The following is a 22,495-nucleotide window of genomic DNA, read 5'->3' as shown; positions in this document are numbered from 1 at the left end:
TCTTCCTGCTGTGTCAGCTCTCCGTGTGTGTGGCACCACTCTTGGGCATTCTGTGCTTTTTTCATGCTGGGCAGCTCTCTTTGCAGGATGCACTCCATGCACATGGAGTACCCCTATGCAGGGGACACCCTGCACGTCATAGCACTCCTTGCATGTGGGCCAGCTCACCATGCAGGCCAGGAGGCCCTGGGTTCAAACCCTAGACCTCCTATATGGTAGGCAGACACTCTATCAGTTGAGCCACATCCACTTCCCTCCCCTATATTTTTTATGTAACTTTTCTGTGTAATCTACAACTTCTTTAAAAATAATGAAAAAAAAGAAGGAACTGAACAGCTAATTGTTGGTTTGACTAATCTGAAATACTGAAGTAGTAAAGAGAAGAATTTGACTTCACTTTCAATTGGAAGTAAAAGGGCAATCAGGTATATAAATTTAACTTTAGAAGTGACATTTTTAACTTTCTAAAGAGTTAAGCATAAAATCAAAAACAGAAGTTTTGTTTGTTTGTTTTTTTAAAGAAAACATAACCAACCTTGGACAAAAGGATAGCCAAATACTAGAAACATGATATAAACAGTTTACAGACTTTAACAAGTAAAAAAGGAGAGAGAAAACAAAATAAGCAAGAAATTTACAAAAGAATGCACCACGTTTAAACATGAATAAAACAGAAAGAAAATGTAAGAGCACTGAAGAATAAAGATTTCTGTCATGCCATTATGAGAACCTCAAAAAGTGAAAAAACAAAACATCCAAAACCCAACATAAAACTACAAATACAAAAACAGACAAGCAAACAAAAAGATACTCCTAGAAGTAACTATGTTTACCTGGAATATCCTTGGAATTTCCTTAGCATCCGCTCTATATACATCTGTTTGTGTAATTGGTTGAACATGAAATAACTTGTTATGAAAGATTTTTAATAAAATAAAAGATTTTTAATAAAGGGGTAAAATATTACCAAAAGATCAAATTACACTGTGTTATCCTATACTTGTATCAGAAGTTAAAATTGACTACTTTAACTCATGTTAAATGCTCATAGGGTATCTTGTTCTATTAATTTAATCATTCCTTGAGATTCTGAGAAATTCTTAAAATTTTCTTAAAATTCTTAATAAGTCAGAAAGTTTTTTGAAAACAACATACTGAAGACCCATGAAATAGAGATGTTTTAGCTAATCTTATACTGCAGTAACTGGACAGAAAAAGTCACATTACTCTCTTACCATACTTTAAGAGATAAGAATAGTTAGAGTTTCTAAATATTCTAATAAAAGCACTTACTCTATATCTAAAACCATGTATGGGTTAGAATGTTCTTTATCTTGTTCACTGTCATAGAAAAGAAACTTCTTACTGCTTACAATCACATACTGTTAAAAAGAGGGAAGGAAGGAATTGCAATTACATAACTTATTTATTTTTCCTTGAAAATTACATTCTATATTAGCAATAAAAATGACATAAAATACTGAAAATAACTAGAATGTACTTAAAGTATCTTCAGAAAAATCTTTTATTAAAGAAATAATAGACTTTATAGATATTTTAAATAAGTAAGTTGAAGGGAATGAAGTCAAATACTTTTTGGACTGGTTTAGCTTTGAGATTCTATAGCATTAGTAACCTTATCAGAAAATAAACATAATAACATCAATAATCAAAGTAACAGAAGAAAAGGAATAAATGGGGCATTTCTATAATATTAGAGTTGTTTTCTCACTGAAATAGTAAACACTAAGGTCAATAGGCTTATATTTTCCTAATACTAAAGCTGGTTTTATTATTAGCAAAACATTAATGATTAAAAAGATTTACAAATAAAATAAAATCACATCGTTCCAAATCAGAAAGTGTGAACAAGTTTTATATGTTTAGAAGTTCTAGTTACGTAGATTATCAACCAAAGAAGTGAAATGGTTGTAGCAAAACCAAAAGGGGGAGAAAAGAACCATTTTGAAAAGTACTAATTACCTTTCTAGCCCACCCAAATTTCTTAGTGTTGTTCTGCAAAGGCAGTGAAAGCCATCCTTCTAATCTTGATTCTGTAAATAAGCAGAATAGGAAAAATAATAACAATTCTTCTTGGATAATGAGGAAGATGATAAAATTTTAATATAAAAGTAACAAAACAAATCAAATACGCCCTTCAGAATTTATCTTGTACACCATCTAGTATCCAATAACACAGGATCAGTATAAGCAAGTTACACAATGCAAAACAAAATCCAGACTATGGCACTTTGGGAAAACTCTATAGTTTTATGATGCCAAATATCCCATTAAGTAAAATCGTGCATTTGCAAAGTTCAGCAGAAAAGTTACAAAAAAAGCAAACTCTCTTTTCTCACCAGTACACTTGCATCAGAATCCTTTATTTTCTTCCATTGGAAGAAGGCCTAATATAGACATAATGCACACCTTCTATTTTTCGTGGGTTTTTTTTGGCACATTTTTTTTTAAGATTTTTTTAAAATTTATTTCTCTCCCCTTCTCCCCCCCCCCCCCCAACCCCCCTGTCGTCTGCTCTCTGTGTCCATGTGCTGCGTGTTCTTCTTTGTCCGCTTCTGTTGTTTCAGCGGCATGGGAATCTGTGTCTCCCTTGGTTGCATCATCTTGTGTGTCAGCTCTTCCTGTGTGCGGCGCCATTCCTGGGCAGGCTGAACTTTCTTTCGCATTGGGAGACTCTCCCTATGGGGCGCACTCCCTGTGCGTAGGACACCCCCATGCGGGGACACCCCTGCATGGCACTGCACTCCTTGTGCGCAACAGCGCTGCGTGTGGGCCAGCTCCACATGCGTTAAAGAGGCCCGGGATTTGAACCGCAGACCTCCCATGTGGTAGATGGATGCCATAACCCCTGGGCCAAGTTCACTTCCCTGGCACTTCTACTTGAGGAGTAAATATTTCAAATGAGAAAATGTGTAGGTAGAATGGACTTTTAAAATGGCTGTAATAAAATGAAATAAAATTGTTTAATTTATAGATGAAATTTGGTTAAAAGATAGTAATATAAACAAAAGATTTCTAAGTTATAAGAAAATAAAAATTCTCATTGAAAGAAAACTGAATGCAACACTGGAATTTAACAGCATTTGCTCAGTATCTTTTAATGAAATAAGTACATGAAATAGGCATTTAGAGAAGTTATTCTAACAGTAAAAGTGCTATCACTTATTTCACATGTACTCTGTGTCTGAACTGTGCTGGATGCTTTCCCTAAATTCTCCTTGATCTTTACAATGACACCATAGCCCAGGAATTAACTTCTAATTTGGGTGAGAAAGCTGAAGCCTTGAAAGGGCACACAGTGATGCCCGTCTGATGCCAGAGCCGATAGCGTCTCTCCTCAGCAGCGTTCCAGACAGGATGGTGGAAGCTGTCCTGATGGCTGTTAACCCAAAGACTGTCCTCACAGACAACACAGTCTCTATGGTCCAGCACCGTTAAGTCAGGAGCTCACCCATTCAAGGGACTGAAGGACCTCTAGCGACAGGACAGAGACTGAATAACTTTATTACTAAGATCTAAAACAACTTTAATTTTAATAACTTTGTGACTTATATTGTATTCTGATTATTTTGAAATGCAAGAAATATATGAAATATGCTCCTGGAAATTGTGATGACAACTGTAAATAACTCTATTTTACTCTGATTTCAGGTAATAAGGGCCTACTTTTACTTTGCCTTAACTGATTAGACAAATTTCCAGAATTTATATTAAAACTTTTTTGTTCTTATTCTTGTACTACCTTTGTATTAAACAAAATAATTTCATGTGTTTTCTATTCGGCTTTTTCATTTAAACTATAAGCCCTTTCAGGAAAGGATCAGGCCAAATTGTCTGGTACTCCTTTGTAAGACTGACTACATAAGTTCAATGAAATGCTAAAACACATGCTCTAGGAGCTTTTTCTGAACTGTCACTTTTGATATGAAACTTCAGAAAGAATTTCTTCTTGGTTGAAAATCATTAGCTCTTAAACTATATAGAAGGCACTGCTCCATTTTTGTAAATTGGCAAAATAAAATAATCTGACACTTATATTGGCAATCCAGTGTGAAAATACTTTGAAAACAAATTCTTTTTTCATGCAAGAGTTAATTTTATCTAAGCAAGATGTTAGAGTTAGTGAATATTAATGTTATAAAGTTTTTTTCAAAAGGACAGAAATTAGGGAGTGGGAAAAACCCCAAAGGTAAAAGGATTTTCTGGATATCACCTGTACCACTAGATTCTGTTGAAATGGGTAAGTCAGTCAAGGATTCTTCTGAGTCAAAATTAGAGCCAACAAGTAAGTGAGAACTGGAAGGCTTAGTGGCAATATTGAGAGAAGTAGAGCAATAGTGGTAGGTGAATGACATGGATTCCATAGCATGTGACTGAGTGATATGAACTAAACACCCAACATAAAAGGAAGTAAGAATGCAGAAAGAGATTAGGAGAAAATAAAAAGAGCTATTAAATGAGCTAATTTTAAAAAAACTAAAGTAGAGCTTGCTTTTGTATTTTTTTAATGAAATATTTTGCCCAAAATCAACAAATAAAATAAGTTTAAAATATTATTTAAATCCCTACTCCAATGAATGTTTCCCTATAAAGTAATGCCAAATATTTCCCAAAAGAGCAAAGTCAGTCATGAGGCTTAAGACATCAATTCATTTATATTTGTGACAGAAAGCTTCTAATAAAAATATACACAAAAGGCTGAAACAAATCTGTACCTGAAAACCCATCTTCTGCCTCAGCATCCCCTGGTCCACTGCCCACGCTGGAACTATCCAGACCAACATGCAAGGCCTGGAGCTGTGAGCGCAGCTGCTCAATGTCACTGTCTTTACTGTCCAGTGTCATCTGCAGTTCTATTCGGATTTGGCTCTCCTCGGCAATTTGCTACAAGGAATTAGGCCAAATTACATTAACTGGATACAATATAGCTCACAAATTTGCCTGTTTGTTCAATAATAATTAAGGAATATTTTTGTTAAATGTTCTACAACCAGTGAAATATATGCAGGCAGATAAATAATTCTACTTCTTAAAAAGAAGTCTTCAATATAAGGCCCAAATGTATTCTTACAGCCTGCATTTCATTCAGTTCTTTCTGATACTTGATCATCTGCTGAGTCCATTCTTCACTTTCAGATTTAAGTTCCATATGTAGCTTTCTATTCTCCTTCTCTTTTCTCCACACATCTGTGTCACTACCATGCTTCTGTGGTTCTTTATGATTCATGATCTCAACCAACTTACTCACAGCCTTAAAAGCATAAACATAACTAAGTAAATAATTTATGTCAATGGTTTCCCAGCGACTCACCAATAGCTACTTATACACTTACTAAGCATCTCCTTCCCTACATATAAGGCTGCAAAAAACATTTAATGTATCACTTAAGGAGCCTGCCTTTCCTCATTACTCATCATCCTTGAACCTTTCACATGACAGACCCTCAACCAGGATGCCGGGAAATGGTCATTATCATTTGATTTCTTAAAAGTAGAAAAATTATCAGCTACAATAAAGAATGAGAAGGAAATGTGATCATATACAGAAAAATTAAGAAAAACTTCTGTAAACAGTGACGAACAGTGGTTAATCAAATCTAGTTTCGCCCAATCTGAGAAAAATTAGTTAACTTTGTCTGTTTGTTCACAACAGCAAAACATTCAATGACTAAGGCTTCCAATTTGTAGTGCCAGAAACAAAAAGGAAAAAAAACCTCTAAAAACATTTAAAATCATATTTAGATTCCGTTGCACGTACTTGACTTTTGAGTGTTCTCTCTGTTAACAACTGTTTCCCAAGTTGTACTTGAATTGCTGCTGCACTTTTCTCTCCATCTTTCAACCTTGATAGTTCTGAAACATGTAAAGATGTAAAATTATATTGATAACTATAGCAACTGACAACCATAGCAACTATACATTAGGTATACTAAAGTTATACATAATAATACATACGCTCTTGAGCATCTTCCAATTTGTTATTTATTCTTCTTTCTCATTTGCAAGATTGGCAACATCAATGGTTAGTGTTCTATTTGTTTCTTCAAGCTGAGATATGGAAGGAAAAAAATAATATCCCAATTTACAAAATTTAAGGTATGATTAAAAGCAATAATTCAAAATGAAAACACTCTAAACTGCTGCCAAAACTCCTGTTTTTTTCTAACTACATCTATCTCTACACTTCTTGCCTCTGTGCTACCTTACCAAATTTGATCCTTGACAAACATTTTTCTAAAATCTCAACAGACTTGAAATGTACCCTGGGAAGTAAAAAAAAAAAAAATTGTCCTTCTCTCATAAACCCTTAGCAGTTATTTTTATTGAGAAATAATTAAGGACTGAAATAAAGCCCTGCATGTCAATCATGTAAAATAAACTCACTTCAACACTGTCAAATTTTTTTCAGACAATCATTCTAAAGTAAAAAAAAAAAATTACTGATGAATTGATATCCCTTTGTGTTCCTTCCAAATCCTATTCCTAATCTTTCTTCCTAAGGAAAATTTTATTATGAATTATATCTTTATTCTTCCCATTTCATACTTTTATTACATACATATGAAACCAAAAATAACATGTAGTGTGGTTTTATGTAATTTAAAATTTTCCATAAATAATATCATACTGCATTTATCTTTCTGTAATATTTTTCACTTGACAGTACAAGAATTATCCTTGCTAGTATACATAAAGATCTAGCTAATTCATTTTAACTGATGTAAGGTAGTTTCAATTTCTGCTGTATTTCATTAGCAATTCAATATATTGGTAGATATGTTGGTTTTTTGCTATTACCAAGATTTAAGCTGCTATGAACATTGTGCCTGAGTTTCTCTAGCACATTTATCTTAAAGCAGAATTTCTTTGGATGATATTAGATGAATATTTAAAATTTACTGGAAATTGCCATGCCATGCTATACTATTATCATATTAAACTTCCATTCTCCACAATAGTAAAGAACAACATTTTCTAGACATCCTTCAAACACCCAAAACTGTCAGATACTGAATTTCTGCAAATGTAATGGGTGTGAAGAAGTATTTCAAAGTTGCTGTACATAGCCATTTGCTGTGGAGTAGTGAAGTTAAGCCTTGGTGCTTCTATTTCAGTTTTCCCTTAGAAACAGCAACTTTCTTTTGGATTATTTAACTTATTCTTACTGAGTCAAAGAAGTTCAGTACATATTCTGGGTATTAATCCCCTGAATAAGTACACTACAAATATGTTCTCCCTCTTATTTATTTATGTTGTGTTCTGCCATATATAAGTTTTTGATTGTTCTCTTAGTTGAACATTTTTATTTTTTATAATTAGGTTCTTAAGATAGGATTTACTTTTGTGTACAGAAGGAGATAAGGGTTTAATTTTACTCCTTTCCATATAAAAATCCAATTATTCCAGCCATTTATTGAATCTGTGTCCTCTCCCATTTACTATCCTCAGAATGACTACTGTCACAGTAAAGCCCTTAAGAAAGAAAGAAATCCATCTGAAAGTCTTCTGTGAATCAAAGTTCAGGACTAGGGAAAAAATCATAGGGACTAACGCAAACTCTACTATTTGATAGTTTACTTCTCTTAGAAATTTTCACTGTAATTTTTTTCAACCTCCATATAATTGACTGTCTTATGGGAGTTTCAAGATTCTTTTGAACCAAGCTTTCGGTAAACAGAAAAAAATGGCTTAAATTGTTTTCTGCTTTTGATATTCTCCTACTTAGTCCTTTAACTGTGCATTTACTAATAAGTAAAGCTTTTGGAAGTAGTTCTCTTTTGAGCTAACATGGAGAACACTGAGAAGATGATGGTTAACTAGATTAAAAATCTGGTAGTGAGCATATACAATTTTTCATTTAGATTAGTACTTCTACAATGATCTGTGATAATATATTTAAAGAGTACTAAAAAGTTTACTTACAGTTGCAATTCTGGCATCTTTTTCACTAAGCTCCTGCTTGTGTCTAGCCATCATCTCTTTGATCTCCAGCTTTTTCATGATTTTCTCTTTTTCTAAGTCAGAATATTGTTCTTCAGCAATTGAACAAGCCAGTTGCTCAGAATCTGCTTTGGTCAAGGTGATTTCCAGTTGGGCAGCCAATGAGTCCCTGTATTTTAAAGAGAAATTCATTGAAATTTTCAATTTTCATCATGAAGTCAAAGTTTTGCCTAATTCACTCATCATCAAATATTCATTTGGTGTATACCAGGCACTGTTCTAAGAGCAAGGTATAAAAATCAATAAATAAAAGAGAAAAGAGTCTTGTCCTACCTTTCATCCTATAATTCTTTACAAAGTTTGGTCTTTTCTTCACATTCTTCTTTAAGTTCCCTAACCTGTGTTTGATATAGGGTCTAAATAGCAAAAATAAAATAAATGTAAAACATTATCAGCATCAGGAATATTATTTTCACATTCAGAACTTGTCCAGAGAAAAAATTACATTAAACACAAATGTTTTCTTATAATCAAGTTTGAGCAAATTAAGTTGAAGAGTTTTTCTTTTTTCCAATAATCAATTGATAAACTCAAGTTCACCCAATAATTTAGAGGATTTTTTAAAAAAATCTTCTAAAAAAGAAGTCTTTTGACAAAACTTTCACCTGGAGATCACACTGAGATTTCTGAATGAATGACAGATTGGTAGGATGGATGAAGAAGCAAGGAAAAATATTACTAATTTAGACAAGAAAATTTTGGTGGCTAAAATCAATGGATCAGAGGTGGCAGTTTCTACTTCATATTTTAAAACTGATTTTTAAAAAGTACAAATGTTAAAATTACAACTTTTTCCTTATGAAAACAGATCTTTCTAAATAAGCAATGCTTAATAAGCTTCATAAGGAATGTGTATGTGCTCATAACTACTTTTCTACCAGTGATATTGAATTTCTGTTAAACTATCAACATTCTCTTGCCTAGGGCTCTTTTCATCCAAGTTGTGTGGTACAAAATATCCTATCCAGAACTCTGGTGTTTGCTGTAACAATCTATTTTAAGGACAAGAATAAATGCAACTTAACACAATAAATTTTTGTTCGGTGTTGTTTTTAATTAAATAATGAATTGATAAATGTCATGGATAAAAGCCATTTACCTAGGGCTTTTAGTGTGGAAGAAATGATAGGTCTGAAAATTAACATTTTTGTGGGTTAGTAGACTTTTGTACAGAATGTGGTTGGAAAGTACTTAAGAAAGCCTAATTCAGTGGTTGCCAAAAGTCAATCTGTGCACCAGTACATCAAAATGAGCTAGTGAGTTTAGAAATAAACAAAACAAAAAACACAAAGACATATTCTCTGGCTCAGGTCTCAGAGATTTCAATTTGCTAATGCTGGTTATAGGCCTAGGAATATGGATTTCTTTCAAAGGCTCCCCAGTTAACTCTGATGCATAAGACTGACTTAAGAATCATTCTTTTTGATACTGTAGCAAGAAAAATATATTCTATAAAAACAGCAATTTTCAAATTAATGTGTCAGGAACTTACTGAGAAATACTGCTCAGCTTCACGCTCATCTTGAAGCTCTTTCACTTGCCCGTCTGCATCTTGACGTTCTCTGTGAGGACACTGAATAAAAGATTCAAATAAATTTTACACAGAAAAAAACAGCGGTTCTCAAAATGTGGTCTTGCGAACCTCTAGGAGTCCCTTTCAGGAAAACCATGAGGTCAGATTATTGACATAAACACGAAACCGCTGGAGCTCGGTGAATTCTAAGAATAGAAAGGGGTCCACCCACGTGGATGCAACCAAAGGGCAGAATCAGCAGCGTGGAGACTGGGAGGGGCCAGAAGGAAGGCGGGAAGGGGGATGTTCACACCTAACTCCGGGTGTGATGGCACGGTTGGCTCACTTTGTAAAAATTCACTCAACTCTGCACTAATCTGCTTATTCACTGAACATTTTTTGAACAGCTCTTACGTGACATGTTAGTGATAAGATATGAGAGGTCAAAAGACATTTGTCTTATGCTTAAAATTTTTCACATACATTCTCGAATTCCCCTGAGATGGTGAGAGAAACAGACACAACCACTTTTTTCAACTCCCCAAGGTAAATCATTCAAGGTGGCCCATCTGGCTGACTGACTTCTGGAGGATGAAGGAGCACTTAATTGGTAATAATGGAAAACTGAAACAAATAGAGCAGAGTTTAATGTCACATCCCTAGGCTTCTTGGACATATCCCTGAGTACCAAAGGAAAGGTAAAGACAGTAAGAGCTAAGGTTGTTCAGAACATTTCCTGGCATCTTGTGCTGGGTGAATTTGTGCTGAGTTCTGAAACTTGGGTCCTACAATGCTTGAGCACTGAAATTCCCCAGCCATTTTTCAAGAGCCATCTGAATTTTCAGTCTCTTAGAAGCTATTCCGCGTTGAAATACCAGTCAAGAGAGAAGCAACAAGAAAATATAGAAATGTTCAGATTCAAAGAGGGCATTTGAATGAGTAATAAGCTCTGAATCAACTCACCAAATGAATTCCCATTTACCTGAGCGTGTGTGGGAAACCATGAAGAGGGGAGGAGGGTCCCAACAAGACAGGGTGGAGCCATCTCAGGTGAGCCGCCCTGGGTTCTTGAGCATCATTTACTCACTTGGGGAGAGGGATTTGAGGAAGACAAGAGAGGTGAGGTCTCTCCTGGCTATCCAGCTATGTGTGTAGAACTACACCTTACAGATTTTAAAACCACTTCCTTTCACCACCAAATTCTCAGTAAATATGAAAGTAAAAAGCAAGTGCACTTTGTCCTGGCTATTACGGAAAGTGTGATCATGTGGGGTATGAGTGGGTGTGTGCTGTTAGCCACAGTCCATAGGGCACTCCAATTGCACAAATGCAATAATTTCCTCCTGTGAACAACTACAGATGTAAGACTATTGCAGGGTGCTCACTGAATTTTAATTTCTTTGAAAGCTGATATTTTATTTTGCTAAGAGCTGCCACGGCTATATACCAGAGATGGCTTAACGTCTACATGGGGATTTATTAATTTATTAGTTTACATGTCCAAGGCTAACAAAAGTGTCCAAACCAAGGCATCAGGCAAAGATCACTTCCTGAAGACCCCAGCCAGGGCTCCTGGACTCCTGTCACTTAGCAGGGGAAATGGTGGCATCTGCTGTCTCTCCCTTCTACTCTGGCTCTTGTTGCTTTCAGCGTCTGGTTTCCTCCAGTTTTCTCTCTGCTCTGGTGGGTTTCTCTCTACCAGGTTCTGTTGATTTTCGCTTCTGGTATCCCAGACTTCTCTCTCAGCTTCTGGGGCTTTTTGCTTGATGCCTTGATTTGGACACTTATCTCAGACTTGGAGCTCTAATCTTGCAAGAAGATAAAAACCCATTGTAAGAGAAAACCTATTGCCAGTATGTTGCTTTTGAAACTTTTAGTAAAGTAAAATACTTGGGAGTTTGTTGAAATTTTTGGAAGGCTTTCCTTCCTTCATTGTCTAATGTTAAAAATGATGTAGGTGATTCATATATGCTTATCATATAAATGGAAGCTACATCAAGAAAAAGCCACCAGGAAGGATATGAAAAAACAATTAAAAAGTGAAAACAAGCTAAAATGTGTTTTGTGTAAATGAAATAAGATAACTGATTATGCATTGACTGGTGTAACAGTTTTGGGGGTTTAACTCACCAAAAAGTTAAAACATCTGGTATGAGATTTCAATTTAGTTTCTAATCATGGAAGAAGGGGTTTAACAATTGCTAAAATGAAGATGAGACTCGTAACACTTGTTACTTTGTAAAACAGGTTTAAAGACAAAAAACAATGATGCTTAGCACCATTTTACAAATTGAACCTATTGAGTGAAATAATGAAGTACTGCCAGGAAATTGTGTACAAATAAGTATGTACTAGAGCTGTGTTTTTTTGGTTGTATTATTATTCATTCAATATTTAGTGAAAAAGCAACCTGAAATTTATGATTTTCATTGTAATTGGATATATTTTTTCTATAAGATCAGATTGGAGTACTCGTGAAAGGTAGTGCTGGGTAAAGTATTTAACTCTCATGAAAATATTCTTCTATTTTGGCTTCCAGAAGCAACCACGGTAAAATTTATAAACCAAAGCATTGACTAATAATTCCTGTGATGCATATGTGAGACTGTAGACATTTTTATCTGCCACTTCTACATTCACTCTTTGTTTCTGCTCATATATGGAATGAGCTGATAAATTTTAAGCTCACTGCTCCACTCCTGAGAAACTAATTGCTATGACAGGCTATATCTAATTATTGCTTAATATTTTTTCTGTTCTATTTTATTTATTTTTAATTTTTTAAAATTATTATCATGAATACAAAATTCTCATTATTGACTTTCCATGGACAGCAGCACATCAGATCTGGAGATGAAAGGAAGAGCAAAGCAGAACTGGTGCATTGTAGAAATTTTCAATTCATGAGAGATGCACATATGAAGACCAATACTTTAGGTGCCACGTCATAGATGTAAATGAAATTTACTACTGGAAGACAGAGATGATGGGGAATTTTTTCTGGAGGAATTGTAAAGATTTTGCATATTTGACAATGTTTAAGCTGAGTATAAAGGAGAAGGGATACTTGTGTATGTGTGCCCAAATGCCAGGGATTGCAACAGTGAACCTACGGGGATCAAAGTTTCATTTAGTTGGTACAGATCACTTGAACTTCTGAAGGGCTCAGACTTCTCAGAAAGGGAAAAAGCATCTGTGGCTGTGCTCACTGTCAGCGTTAAAATCTGGAACATATGAACATCAGTGTGAGCACAGGAAATGTTCAAATCACAGAAACCTGCCCAAAATTCTTTGAACTGGCTCCATTATTCAAGTCTGGACTCCTGAATCTCTTGTCTTTTTTCTCAGGTTTTACCCTTGTTCTGACCAGCTGTCAGCGCTCTTCCAAGAACAGCTCCTTCTCCTTTTCCCTTCCAAGGAGAGTCCATTCCTCTAGTCATTCAATTCCACCCTCAATCCCTCCAGACTCAATACTTGTTTGGCTTTCTCCACATTTGGCTCATCAGATTTGAAGCACAGAGCCACCTCTGCTAACTTCATTGAAGAAAATGAGCAAATAGAAGGAGTTCTTGTTCCCTTATTACTTATTTTTCTTCTTATGACAAAATCCACTATAAGAAAGAAAAACATAAGCCTGAAATATCAAACCCTGCTCCGTGGAGAGTAATATATTTCAGTGGATGGAGAAAAGGAACAGTGGGGGTGGAGCATTCACAGCACAGACGACCTGATTATTAAACGAATATAAAGAAATCAATGGGAAGTAGTTTTAGTATGTCTTACTCTGATTTAGTCTATTTCTATCAGAAAAGGAATAAGAATAGCATTTTCCTGTGTAATTTAAAACTAATAATCAACCAATGGAAAAGTTAAATTGTCATTGACACGATACATAATTGAGGTTCTCTCCCTTAACACTTAGTCTAAAAGCAGATTTGTTTAGAGAATGGACAGAATGTACCTTTAGTACTTAAACTTAATAGATACCCTTGAATTTCAGTAAACACATATAAAACTTTTATGTTGTGTGAATGTGTGTATGACAATGCAGATTCAGAAATATCTTGAGTAAAATAAGAGAGAATGTCTGAGCCCACAGCAGTGATAGACTTGATCTTCCCCTTCTGACTTCCAGCTTTTGAAGCCGCTGTCATTTAACCACCAATAAGTTACTTTCTATATAACTTCTGGGAAAAACAGTATCTCTGAGTAGATGGAAATCAGAGAGATGATTCTCATAGCTCACTCAACTTAAATATACACTCCACTACACACTGAACAAGATGGACACTTACATATTCCATAGTGGCATGCCCATATATACCCTAGCCCACAATTCCCCCATCCAAAGCCCTAAACCAGTAATCCTCTACTGCCATATTTGCCAAAAGAACATTCCCACCATTGTAGTTTAAAACATGGACTCTTCACAAAACCAAAGAGTTCACCTGCTCTGCCCTCCAACCTTCCCTTGAATTCTATAGCTAATCCAAGCCAACCTCCCAACCCTACCCCCCCATCACAGACCAGCACTTTGAGAGGCCTCTCTCTAAGTCAGTCTCAGCATATAAATGTACTACTTCCCCCACAGCATGGACCATGACTTCTGGAGATGAGCTCAACATCACTAGCCATTAGGGAAATACAAATCAAAACTACAATGAAATATCCTCTTACACCCGTTAGATTGGTGGTTATTAAAAATCATGGGGCTACAAATATTGGAGAGGATGTGGAGGAATGGGGACTCATCCACTCCTGGTGGGAATGTAGAACAGTGCAGCCATTGTGGAGCACAGTTTGGCAGTTCCTCAGGAAACTAACTATAGAACTGCCTTATAATCCAGCAATCTCACTGCTGCATAAATACCCAGAAGAATTGAAAGCTGGGACACACACAGCTATATGCACCCCAGTGTTCATAGTGGCATTATTCACTGCTACCCAAATTAAGAAGTGTCACATAATTGCTACATTTTGTCATTCTAACTTACTAATAATTATATTCAGCATTGTTAGGATGGGAAGGAAAAAGGCTTTTCTTCATATATCTTTTATTAAAATCAAGTAAGCAACATTTACAGTATAAAGCCCTTTTAAAATGACTTAAACTATGTTTGCAAAAAGCTTTAAATCCAATGCTTGAGAGAGATACTTTATCCTGAGGGTGAGTTCCTTAAGTTTTGTGTACTAAGTACCTAATTTACCTCACACTGGTACAGGACTTATCAAACATTTGATGCTCATATGTATATATTAACCCAAGCTATACTTTGTATAATTAGATAAATATGGACATTATCAAATCATTTATTTGTATATTATTTAAAATTTTAAACTATTACTTATAGCAATTTATTTATATATACATATACATGATTCCTGAATATTTCTTCCAACGATTTCTTCAGGCTGAATTCATAAGAACCATGTTGGTAAATAGCAAAACAAACAAACAAACAAACAAAAAACAAAAACATTAATAGCAAAACACTACTTCTACTTTCAATAGTTTTTTTTAAAATAAGTGAAAGAAAAAGACTTATGATTTGGACTTTCATTTTTCATCTAAACAAGTTTCAAACTCTCATAAAGTACTGGGTCTTTTTATGAATTCCATAGGGGATTTCTCTGGATTTTTATAGAATTTCTGAGGAAATCCAATTTATAAGCCTAAAGAAAATTCCTTTGGTAATCATATATATATGTGTGTGTGCATATATATACATACATACATACATACATATATATATACTTACTGCTGTAATTGTATTATGGGACATGCACAAAATCATGGAGAAAAAAATAACATCCTGGTGAGCAAAACCTGCATATATTAGATCAACGTGAAATGTTGTAAGAGAGGGCAGAAGGGCTCAGGGAAAATAAACAAGTCATGGAAAAGATGAAGATGGTAAGATGTAGGGCTAAAGAGAAATTTATTTTGCCATAAAAGGGAGAGAACATCTTGATTTGGGGGGTTAAATACAAGGGTGTTTAATAGGAGTTACTGCTTCATGTGTATCTACATATTTTTGGAAATTTTAAGCAATTTAAATGAGATATATTCACGTACCATATAAGGCATCCAACCTGAACAATCAATGGCTTTGAGTATAATTACAGTTGTGCATTCATCACCACGCTCGATTTTAAAATATTTTCATTACTCTAATAAGGAAAAACCACATACCCCATATCAGTTTCCTCTCAATCCCTCTCTCCTTCTCAGACCTACTTAACCATGAATATAATACTGTCTCTATGGATTTATTTTACATTAATATTTTATGCAAATGGCTTAATACCATGTGTCATATTTTGTGCCCCATTTGATTATTTAGTTGTAATTTTTTTTACATAAGTAGTAACTTTGCATAAAATCACACAAAAAACGACATTCCCAGACACATCCCCATTGTCAAGCCTTTGCATTGCTATGGTGTCTTTGTTTAAACTGATGAAATGGTATTAAAATATTATTTTATCATTTTAAAGATTTTTAAAGATATAGAGTGAAACATGGAAGAATAGGTAAAACAAGGGGACGTTTTGGGACACTGGAATTCTCCTGCATAACATTGCAATGACAGTTAATAGTCATTATATATTTTGTCATAACCTATAAAATTGTGTGCATCACACTGTAAACTATAACATAAACTATATTCCAAGGTTAGTAACAGTCTTCCAATATGTGTTCATCAATTGCAACAAATGTTCTGCACTAATGAAGGATGTTGTTAATGTGGAAAAGTGTGGGAGGGGGAGGGGGTGGAATATATCAGTAATCCCATATATATATATATATATATTTTAGAATAAAATCCTTAATTACAAAAATTCATTTAATTCTATTCATGGAATATATTATTATAAAAATTATCTTTTTAAGTTACTTTTAAAATTTTCTTTCTTCCCTCTTTTTAAATTTATTTTTTATTTTTAAAAGATACTTAGATTACAAAAAAATGTTACACAAATAAATATAAGGGATTCCCATATGCCCACCTCCCCACACCTCCCAACCTTCTCCACATTAACAACTTCTTTCATTAGTGTGGTACATTCATTGCAATTGATGAATGCATTTGGAGCATTGCCATTAAGCATGGATTATAGTTTACATTGTAGTTTACACTCTCTCCCCCTCAAATTAGAAGGTTATGGCAGGATATATAATGGTCTGTGTCTGTCATTGCAATGTCATTCAGGACAATTATAAGTTGCAAAAATGTCCCCTTATCAAAACTCTTTTTTCCTTCTCTCTGCCTTCAACACCTCCAATGGCCACTGTCTCCACATCAGTGATATAATTGCTTCCATTCTAGAATGCTAGTAAGTCTGTAGAATACCAGGGTGTCCACTCTAGTCCATATTTTATTCATGAATCCTAAGGATTCTGGGATGGTAATGCCCACTCCACCTGTAATTGAGAGGGGGCCTTGATCCCAAATGGCTGATGGATGGGCCTCTCTTGCTTGCAGTTGTAGACTTTCTCATTTCCTTAGTATGGTGGTTGTCCATGCTCACCTCCTTCTTAGTTGTCTTGTGTGAGTCCAATGAACAGGAGAGTAGGTGTTGCAATTCCGCTGCTGCTCAGGTCCCAGCTGGCAAATGGACAGCCCAAAGATTCAAGACTCTTGGATATACACTTAACCCCTCCAGCATCAATTGTACATTCAAATAGAAGAGACAGAAGAGGGTCCTATAAATAAGTCAAATCTGAGTCCAACTCAGTCACACTCAGAAGCACAAACTTCAAAGTAGTGCTTACTGATAAGGCACCTAACTCCAGAGCTACCTGCTACAATCAAAGGACCTGGGTGTCTCCAGAGCCTTCAGGATTCCCCAATATTTGGGGTAGTATCTACTTTGGCTGTCTATGGGATCCTACTGAAATATGAATGTACATAACCTCTGGGATGGCCTCCTAACTCACTTTGAAGTCTCTTAGCCATATAAACTTATTTGTCTTTACCTTCTCCCCCTTTTATCAAGGTGTTTTTCCATTTGCTTGCTCATTGTTGTTTGGCAGTAACCCCTCCATGGCAGGGAGGCTCAACCCCAGGAGTCATGTCCCATGCTGGCAGGAATGTAAGGCATTTATATGCTGAGTTAGGCTTAGAGAGATGCCACATTTGAACAATATGGAGGCTCTCAGGAGGTAACTCCTAGGCACCCACCAATTCTAGGCTGAGTTGCAATTTCAAGAGCAAAGGCTCATAAGAATAATTGTCAATATCCAGGGCCCATTAATGAACCATCCTTTTTCACTAGACATTGCCCTGTACTTGAGGGATTGTTGCTGTTCCATTAGAGAATGTGGCAGAGCTCTCCAGGATGGGAATTCAATATTCTTTCAGTTATTGTGTGAATCTTCATTAACTGTGATGATGCCCCATCGAAGGTGGCTGGTCGGCTGCACCACGGGGGAGCCGCGCTGCGAGGCAGCTCATGGACCAGTTCCGCTGGGGGAGAGGGCCTTCCTCACACTGCTGGCGTGGATACAGGTTGTCAGGGTGACTCTCTGCCTCACTCCGGGAACCACTGCTGGGGCTGCAAACCAGCTGTGGTGAAGAGGATCGCGCTATGAACTCATGTGAACACTGGCCAGAAGAAGCAGGAAACTTAATTGACAGAGGTGTGAGAGCCAGGGCACGTGGGCTCATGCGCGATCTGTGGGCGAGTTCGGGGAAGAGGAAGGGAAGGGGGGATATATAGGGCAAACACGGAAGTGGCATATGATTGGACAGGCCAGCAAGATGTCCGTATATGGTAGTTTAGGGGCTTGTCAGTCAAGCTGGTGAGGCACATGCGCCTTGGCCTTGCCCCATGACTCAGCACTCATCACTCGGCACCGATGACTTGGCACTGATGACTCAGCACTGTGACGACGCCCAGGCCCACAACACGGCCTAGGTTCCCTTTATCTCACCCCTTTCTGTAAAATAAGGCAGCGGAATGCACATGGCCATAAACTTGTAGTGACCGCCCCCGTCTTAGGTCACCTTCCTCTGAAGGTCTTACCTGTCATTGGCTGCCAGCCAGGCTCAAGCAAGTGTAAGGGTGCAAGTGGCTGTGCCTGTCTTAGGTTGTCCTCCTCTGAGGATCTTACCTGTCATTGGCTACCAGCCCACCAGCCACGCCTTTTGGGGAGAGTAAGGGAGTGGGCAGTTGTAGTAACAGTGCGATTCAATTGTCAGCAGTCCCTGGATCATGCAGGCTGTCTGCTGAAGTAGCTGGCACATAGGTGGTGGAGGCTAGGCAAGAGTCAGGGGGTGGCTAGGGCATAGGAAGGGAAGGGAATGGGACATTTTGAGTTCTTTGGAGCAAGGCTTTGCATGATGTTGTTGAAGCAACGTATGCTTGGTGCGGCTACACAGTGGTGGTAGTGGTGGTGGCTTCTTCTCTTGTGGGGAGATGCTGGTATCCAAGGGGGTGCACGCGAAAGATGGTGACTGCTGAAATATACTCAATTCTTCTTTGCAGCCATCTCAGGAGACAGGGGGCTAAGCTGAAAAAGACAACTAAAAGAACAAGGGGGCTGAGGAGTGGGGCAATCCAGGCTGCAAGTGGGAAGGTATTCCAACTGAGAAAGGAGGGAGGGACTAGGGAGTTTTTAGACAGTGATTCACGTAAATTTTTTTAACTTATTTATGTTTTGCTCTATAACCCCTGACTCATTAACCAAATAACAGCACTCTTCCTGGAGGATGAGAAAGGTGCCTCCTTTCTCCACAGTAAGGAGATCTAATGCCCTTCTATTTTGTAATACAACCTGAGTGAGAGAGGAGATTTGCCTTTGTAGGGACTCAAGGGATGCAGTAGTGGAGTCCAAGATGATCTGTAGCTCCTCTTGGAATTGCACCACAGTGGCAATTCCATGACCGAGGGCACAGCTGGCGGTGGCAATGGCAGTGAACCTGGTTGTGAGAGAAATTCCCACTAACACGGGGAGGATGGTGGCTCTGTTTGGTCTAGGTGAAAGCAACTGAATAATTTCGCCTTCAGAATACAATGTAGGTTGGGGAGTGAAGGTGACTAGGACACATGGTTCAGAGAGACTGTCGTTAAGGCAGATGAATAGGGATTGATTGCACCATAGGTAAAGACCAACAGGTACAGAAAAGTTTTGAGGGAGTGTGTGATTGGTGGCACAAGAAAGGAGCTGGGAAGAGGTATGAGTTGTGGAGTTTGGACAGAAACAGGTTAGATTGCCAGCATCAATATTCCATAAGGGTACAGTAGGTATGGGGTTCTCACAACTGGGCCATGTGCAATTGGAAAAATTAGAAATGTCATAAGGCATGGGAGTAGCAGCGAGTAAAGGATGACTAAGCGCCTTGCAAAGGAAGCAGTGGGTGGTGTTGGGGAGAATACTGGACTGATTAAGGAAACTGAGGGTGGCATCAAGTATTTTGATCCAGGAGGGGAGAGTGTAATGGGTAGGCTCCTAGTCAGAGGTGCCTTTTATGGCATTTGCCAGGGATGATTCTTGGGTGCTAATGTGTTGTTGGACTGCTGCAAGGTCAGAGGAAGAGCAGGGGGAATGGGTGATGTACGTCCGATAAATAGTGATAGCAGAGACCGGATAGTGAGAGTTGAAGCCAGAGTAAAGGACTCCATTAATTCCAGAGGCCCATCTTGGGTGCCAAGGGTCAGGCACCCGAAGCATTAGAGAATCATTGGGGGCGATGTGGTACACGAAGCAACTGGCTGTGGGGAGGGGAGTTACTAGGGATCCAGCATTTGTGGGGGGAGGGGACCTCACAGGACCAGTATGGACATCCCCCATAAGTCTGATTGTAATCATAGGCTGTGCAATAGGATTGGGTTTGTACAAACGGGAAACAGGCATATGTGACCCTTTTCACAACAGGAGAGATGGGATTTAGGTTGATGAAGACAGGGACTGCGCATCCGGTAGGTGGACAAGCACCAGAGCCTATGAGCACTGACTTAGAGTGGGACCCTTCCGTGTAGATTTCCTTCACGTGGAATTGCCAATGGGAGGTGGTGAGAGCGCCAGGCAATAGTACAGGGGTGTGAAGTGCAAAGAGGAAAAACTTTAAAGTGAGTGAAGACATAATGCAGGTGCAAATGCCAAGGAGAAAGGCAAGAGTGAAGAGGGCTTAAGAAATCATTACCAAGCCGAGAGACTTATTGAACCATTGTTACGTGCGCGGGAATGGTGGTGGTTAGGAGGAGGCACGGTTTCCTTTGGCGCTGGGGCTTAGCTGGTCACTGGAGTCAGCAGCGGCCTGGGATGTGGTGGGAGCCGGTTGGACGAGTCATGCGGGGACCCAGATGGGCTGATCTGATGATTCTGGGAAAACACAAGCAAGCCCTCGCCCTTGGGTTAAGAGGGAATGGGATACCTTCCACCTGCCTGTTAAAGGATCCTTCCACCATATGAAGGGAAGAGGAGTGGGAGGTGGTTGTAAGCCACCCCAATGTACCTGTGTGGGAGATTTGCCCTGGACCGAGAATGTGAGGTGATTCATTGTAATGAGCATGTATGTAACAGCGGTTTGGGGGGTGGGTGCAGGCAAGTGGAGAGGGCTATCCTTTTGTTTTTGAAGTAAGATTTTGAAAGTATGGTGAGCACGCTCCACAATGGCTTGACCCTGGGGGTTGTATGGGAGGCCGGTGACATGTGCGATGTTCCAGTTGGCACAGAAATCCTTAAACACACGAGAGGAGTAGCATGGGCCATTGTCAGTCTTTAGCTTCCACAGGACACCCATGATTGGTATGGCCTGAAAGAGGGCGGCAATCGCATGGCAAGCGGTCTCACCTGCCGAGGCCACTGCACATGTGTAATGGGGAAAGGTATCAACCAGCAGATCAACATATTTCAATCGGCCGAAGGAGGGAACATGAGTAACGTCCATCTGCCACAGAGAATTGGGCTTGAGACCACGGGGATTTACCCCAGCTGGCTGTAGGGGGCCAAGCGGGAGGAATAGTGCACAAGAGGCGCAAGTGTGAACTATGTGCTTACATTGAGCCCGAGATAGGTGAGGGAATAGGGTGTGGATGGCTGAGGCCGACATGTGGAACCGAGAATGAAGAACAACAGCCTGATGGAGAGGTGACATAGCGGCTACTAGTAAACGGTCTGCTTCCTCATTCCCGGCCACCAAAGGCCGAGGGAGCCCTGAATGAGAGCGAATGTGCTGAATATACCAAGGTTGCTTCCAGTTTTCAAGTAAGAGTTGAAGAGCCTGAAGGAGGCAGTCCAGTGGGGTAGGTTTAGCGGTAAAGACAGCAAGCATCAAGACCTTGACAACTTGTACGACGTAGGCGCTGTCAGAGAAAATGTTAATGGGAGAGCCTTGGAATCGTTGGAGTACAGAAAGCACCGCAAGGAGCTCCCTGAGTTGCATACAGCCAGTATGAGGGCAGACCCAGATAATGTCTGGGTGGCCCTGCTGCTTGACTACATAGGTGCTGTGGGATGAATTGGTGTCCGTGAAAGCAACAGCTTGATGAGGGAGAGGCTTGGAAGTGGGGAGGGCATGCGGGAGAATGCTGAGTGGGAGACTTATAAGAGAGGTGAGAAGGTGATGGTGGGGAAAATGACAGTCCACCTGGCCAGGGAAATCTGCTATTAGGAGCTGGAGGTCAAGAGAAAATGGCAGACTATGGGCAAGTTGGTCCAGAGACAGAGGCAGTATTAGGGTGTCAGGCTCGACACCGTAGAGGTGGAGAGCAATCCTCCTCAGCTTGCAGGCTAGGAGGCAATAGGTGGCGATGAGCGGTGTAATTTTGGGTAATCAGTTATAGGATAAATGCACCCAATAAAGGGGTTCTGATTGGAACAAGACACCTGTGGGGGTGCCTACCGTGGGCAGGACCAAGGCTTGTAGGGGCTCCTCTGGAGAGAAGTGTCTCAGTGGTAGATTCCAGAGATTGTCATTAACTAGCTGAATACACTCTTTAGCCATTGCGGTG

General features: G+C 38.5%; 1 long non-coding RNA gene across 1 annotated transcript; it reads right to left on the bottom strand.

Annotated features, from left to right (window-relative positions):
• Positions 1-1,299: 1,299 nt before the first annotated feature.
• LOC101430680 (uncharacterized) lies at positions 1,300-9,584 on the bottom strand. The gene is made up of 8 exons (XR_011646591.1): positions 9,515-9,584; positions 8,296-8,378; positions 7,945-8,131; positions 5,977-6,069; positions 5,780-5,874; positions 4,737-4,905; positions 1,984-2,054; positions 1,300-1,382 (listed from the first exon to the last, which is right to left on the bottom strand). It is a non-coding gene; the product is annotated as an uncharacterized lncRNA (long non-coding RNA).
• Between the last annotated feature and the right edge of the window lie 12,911 nt (positions 9,585-22,495).

This window comes from Dasypus novemcinctus, chromosome 19 (genome assembly GCF_030445035.2).
Source record: "Dasypus novemcinctus isolate mDasNov1 chromosome 19, mDasNov1.1.hap2, whole genome shotgun sequence".
Classification (NCBI taxonomy): domain Eukaryota; kingdom Metazoa; phylum Chordata; class Mammalia; order Cingulata; family Dasypodidae; genus Dasypus; species Dasypus novemcinctus.
The sequence above is the reverse complement of the archived record's forward strand: the minus strand, read 5'-3'. Positions and strand labels throughout refer to the sequence as shown.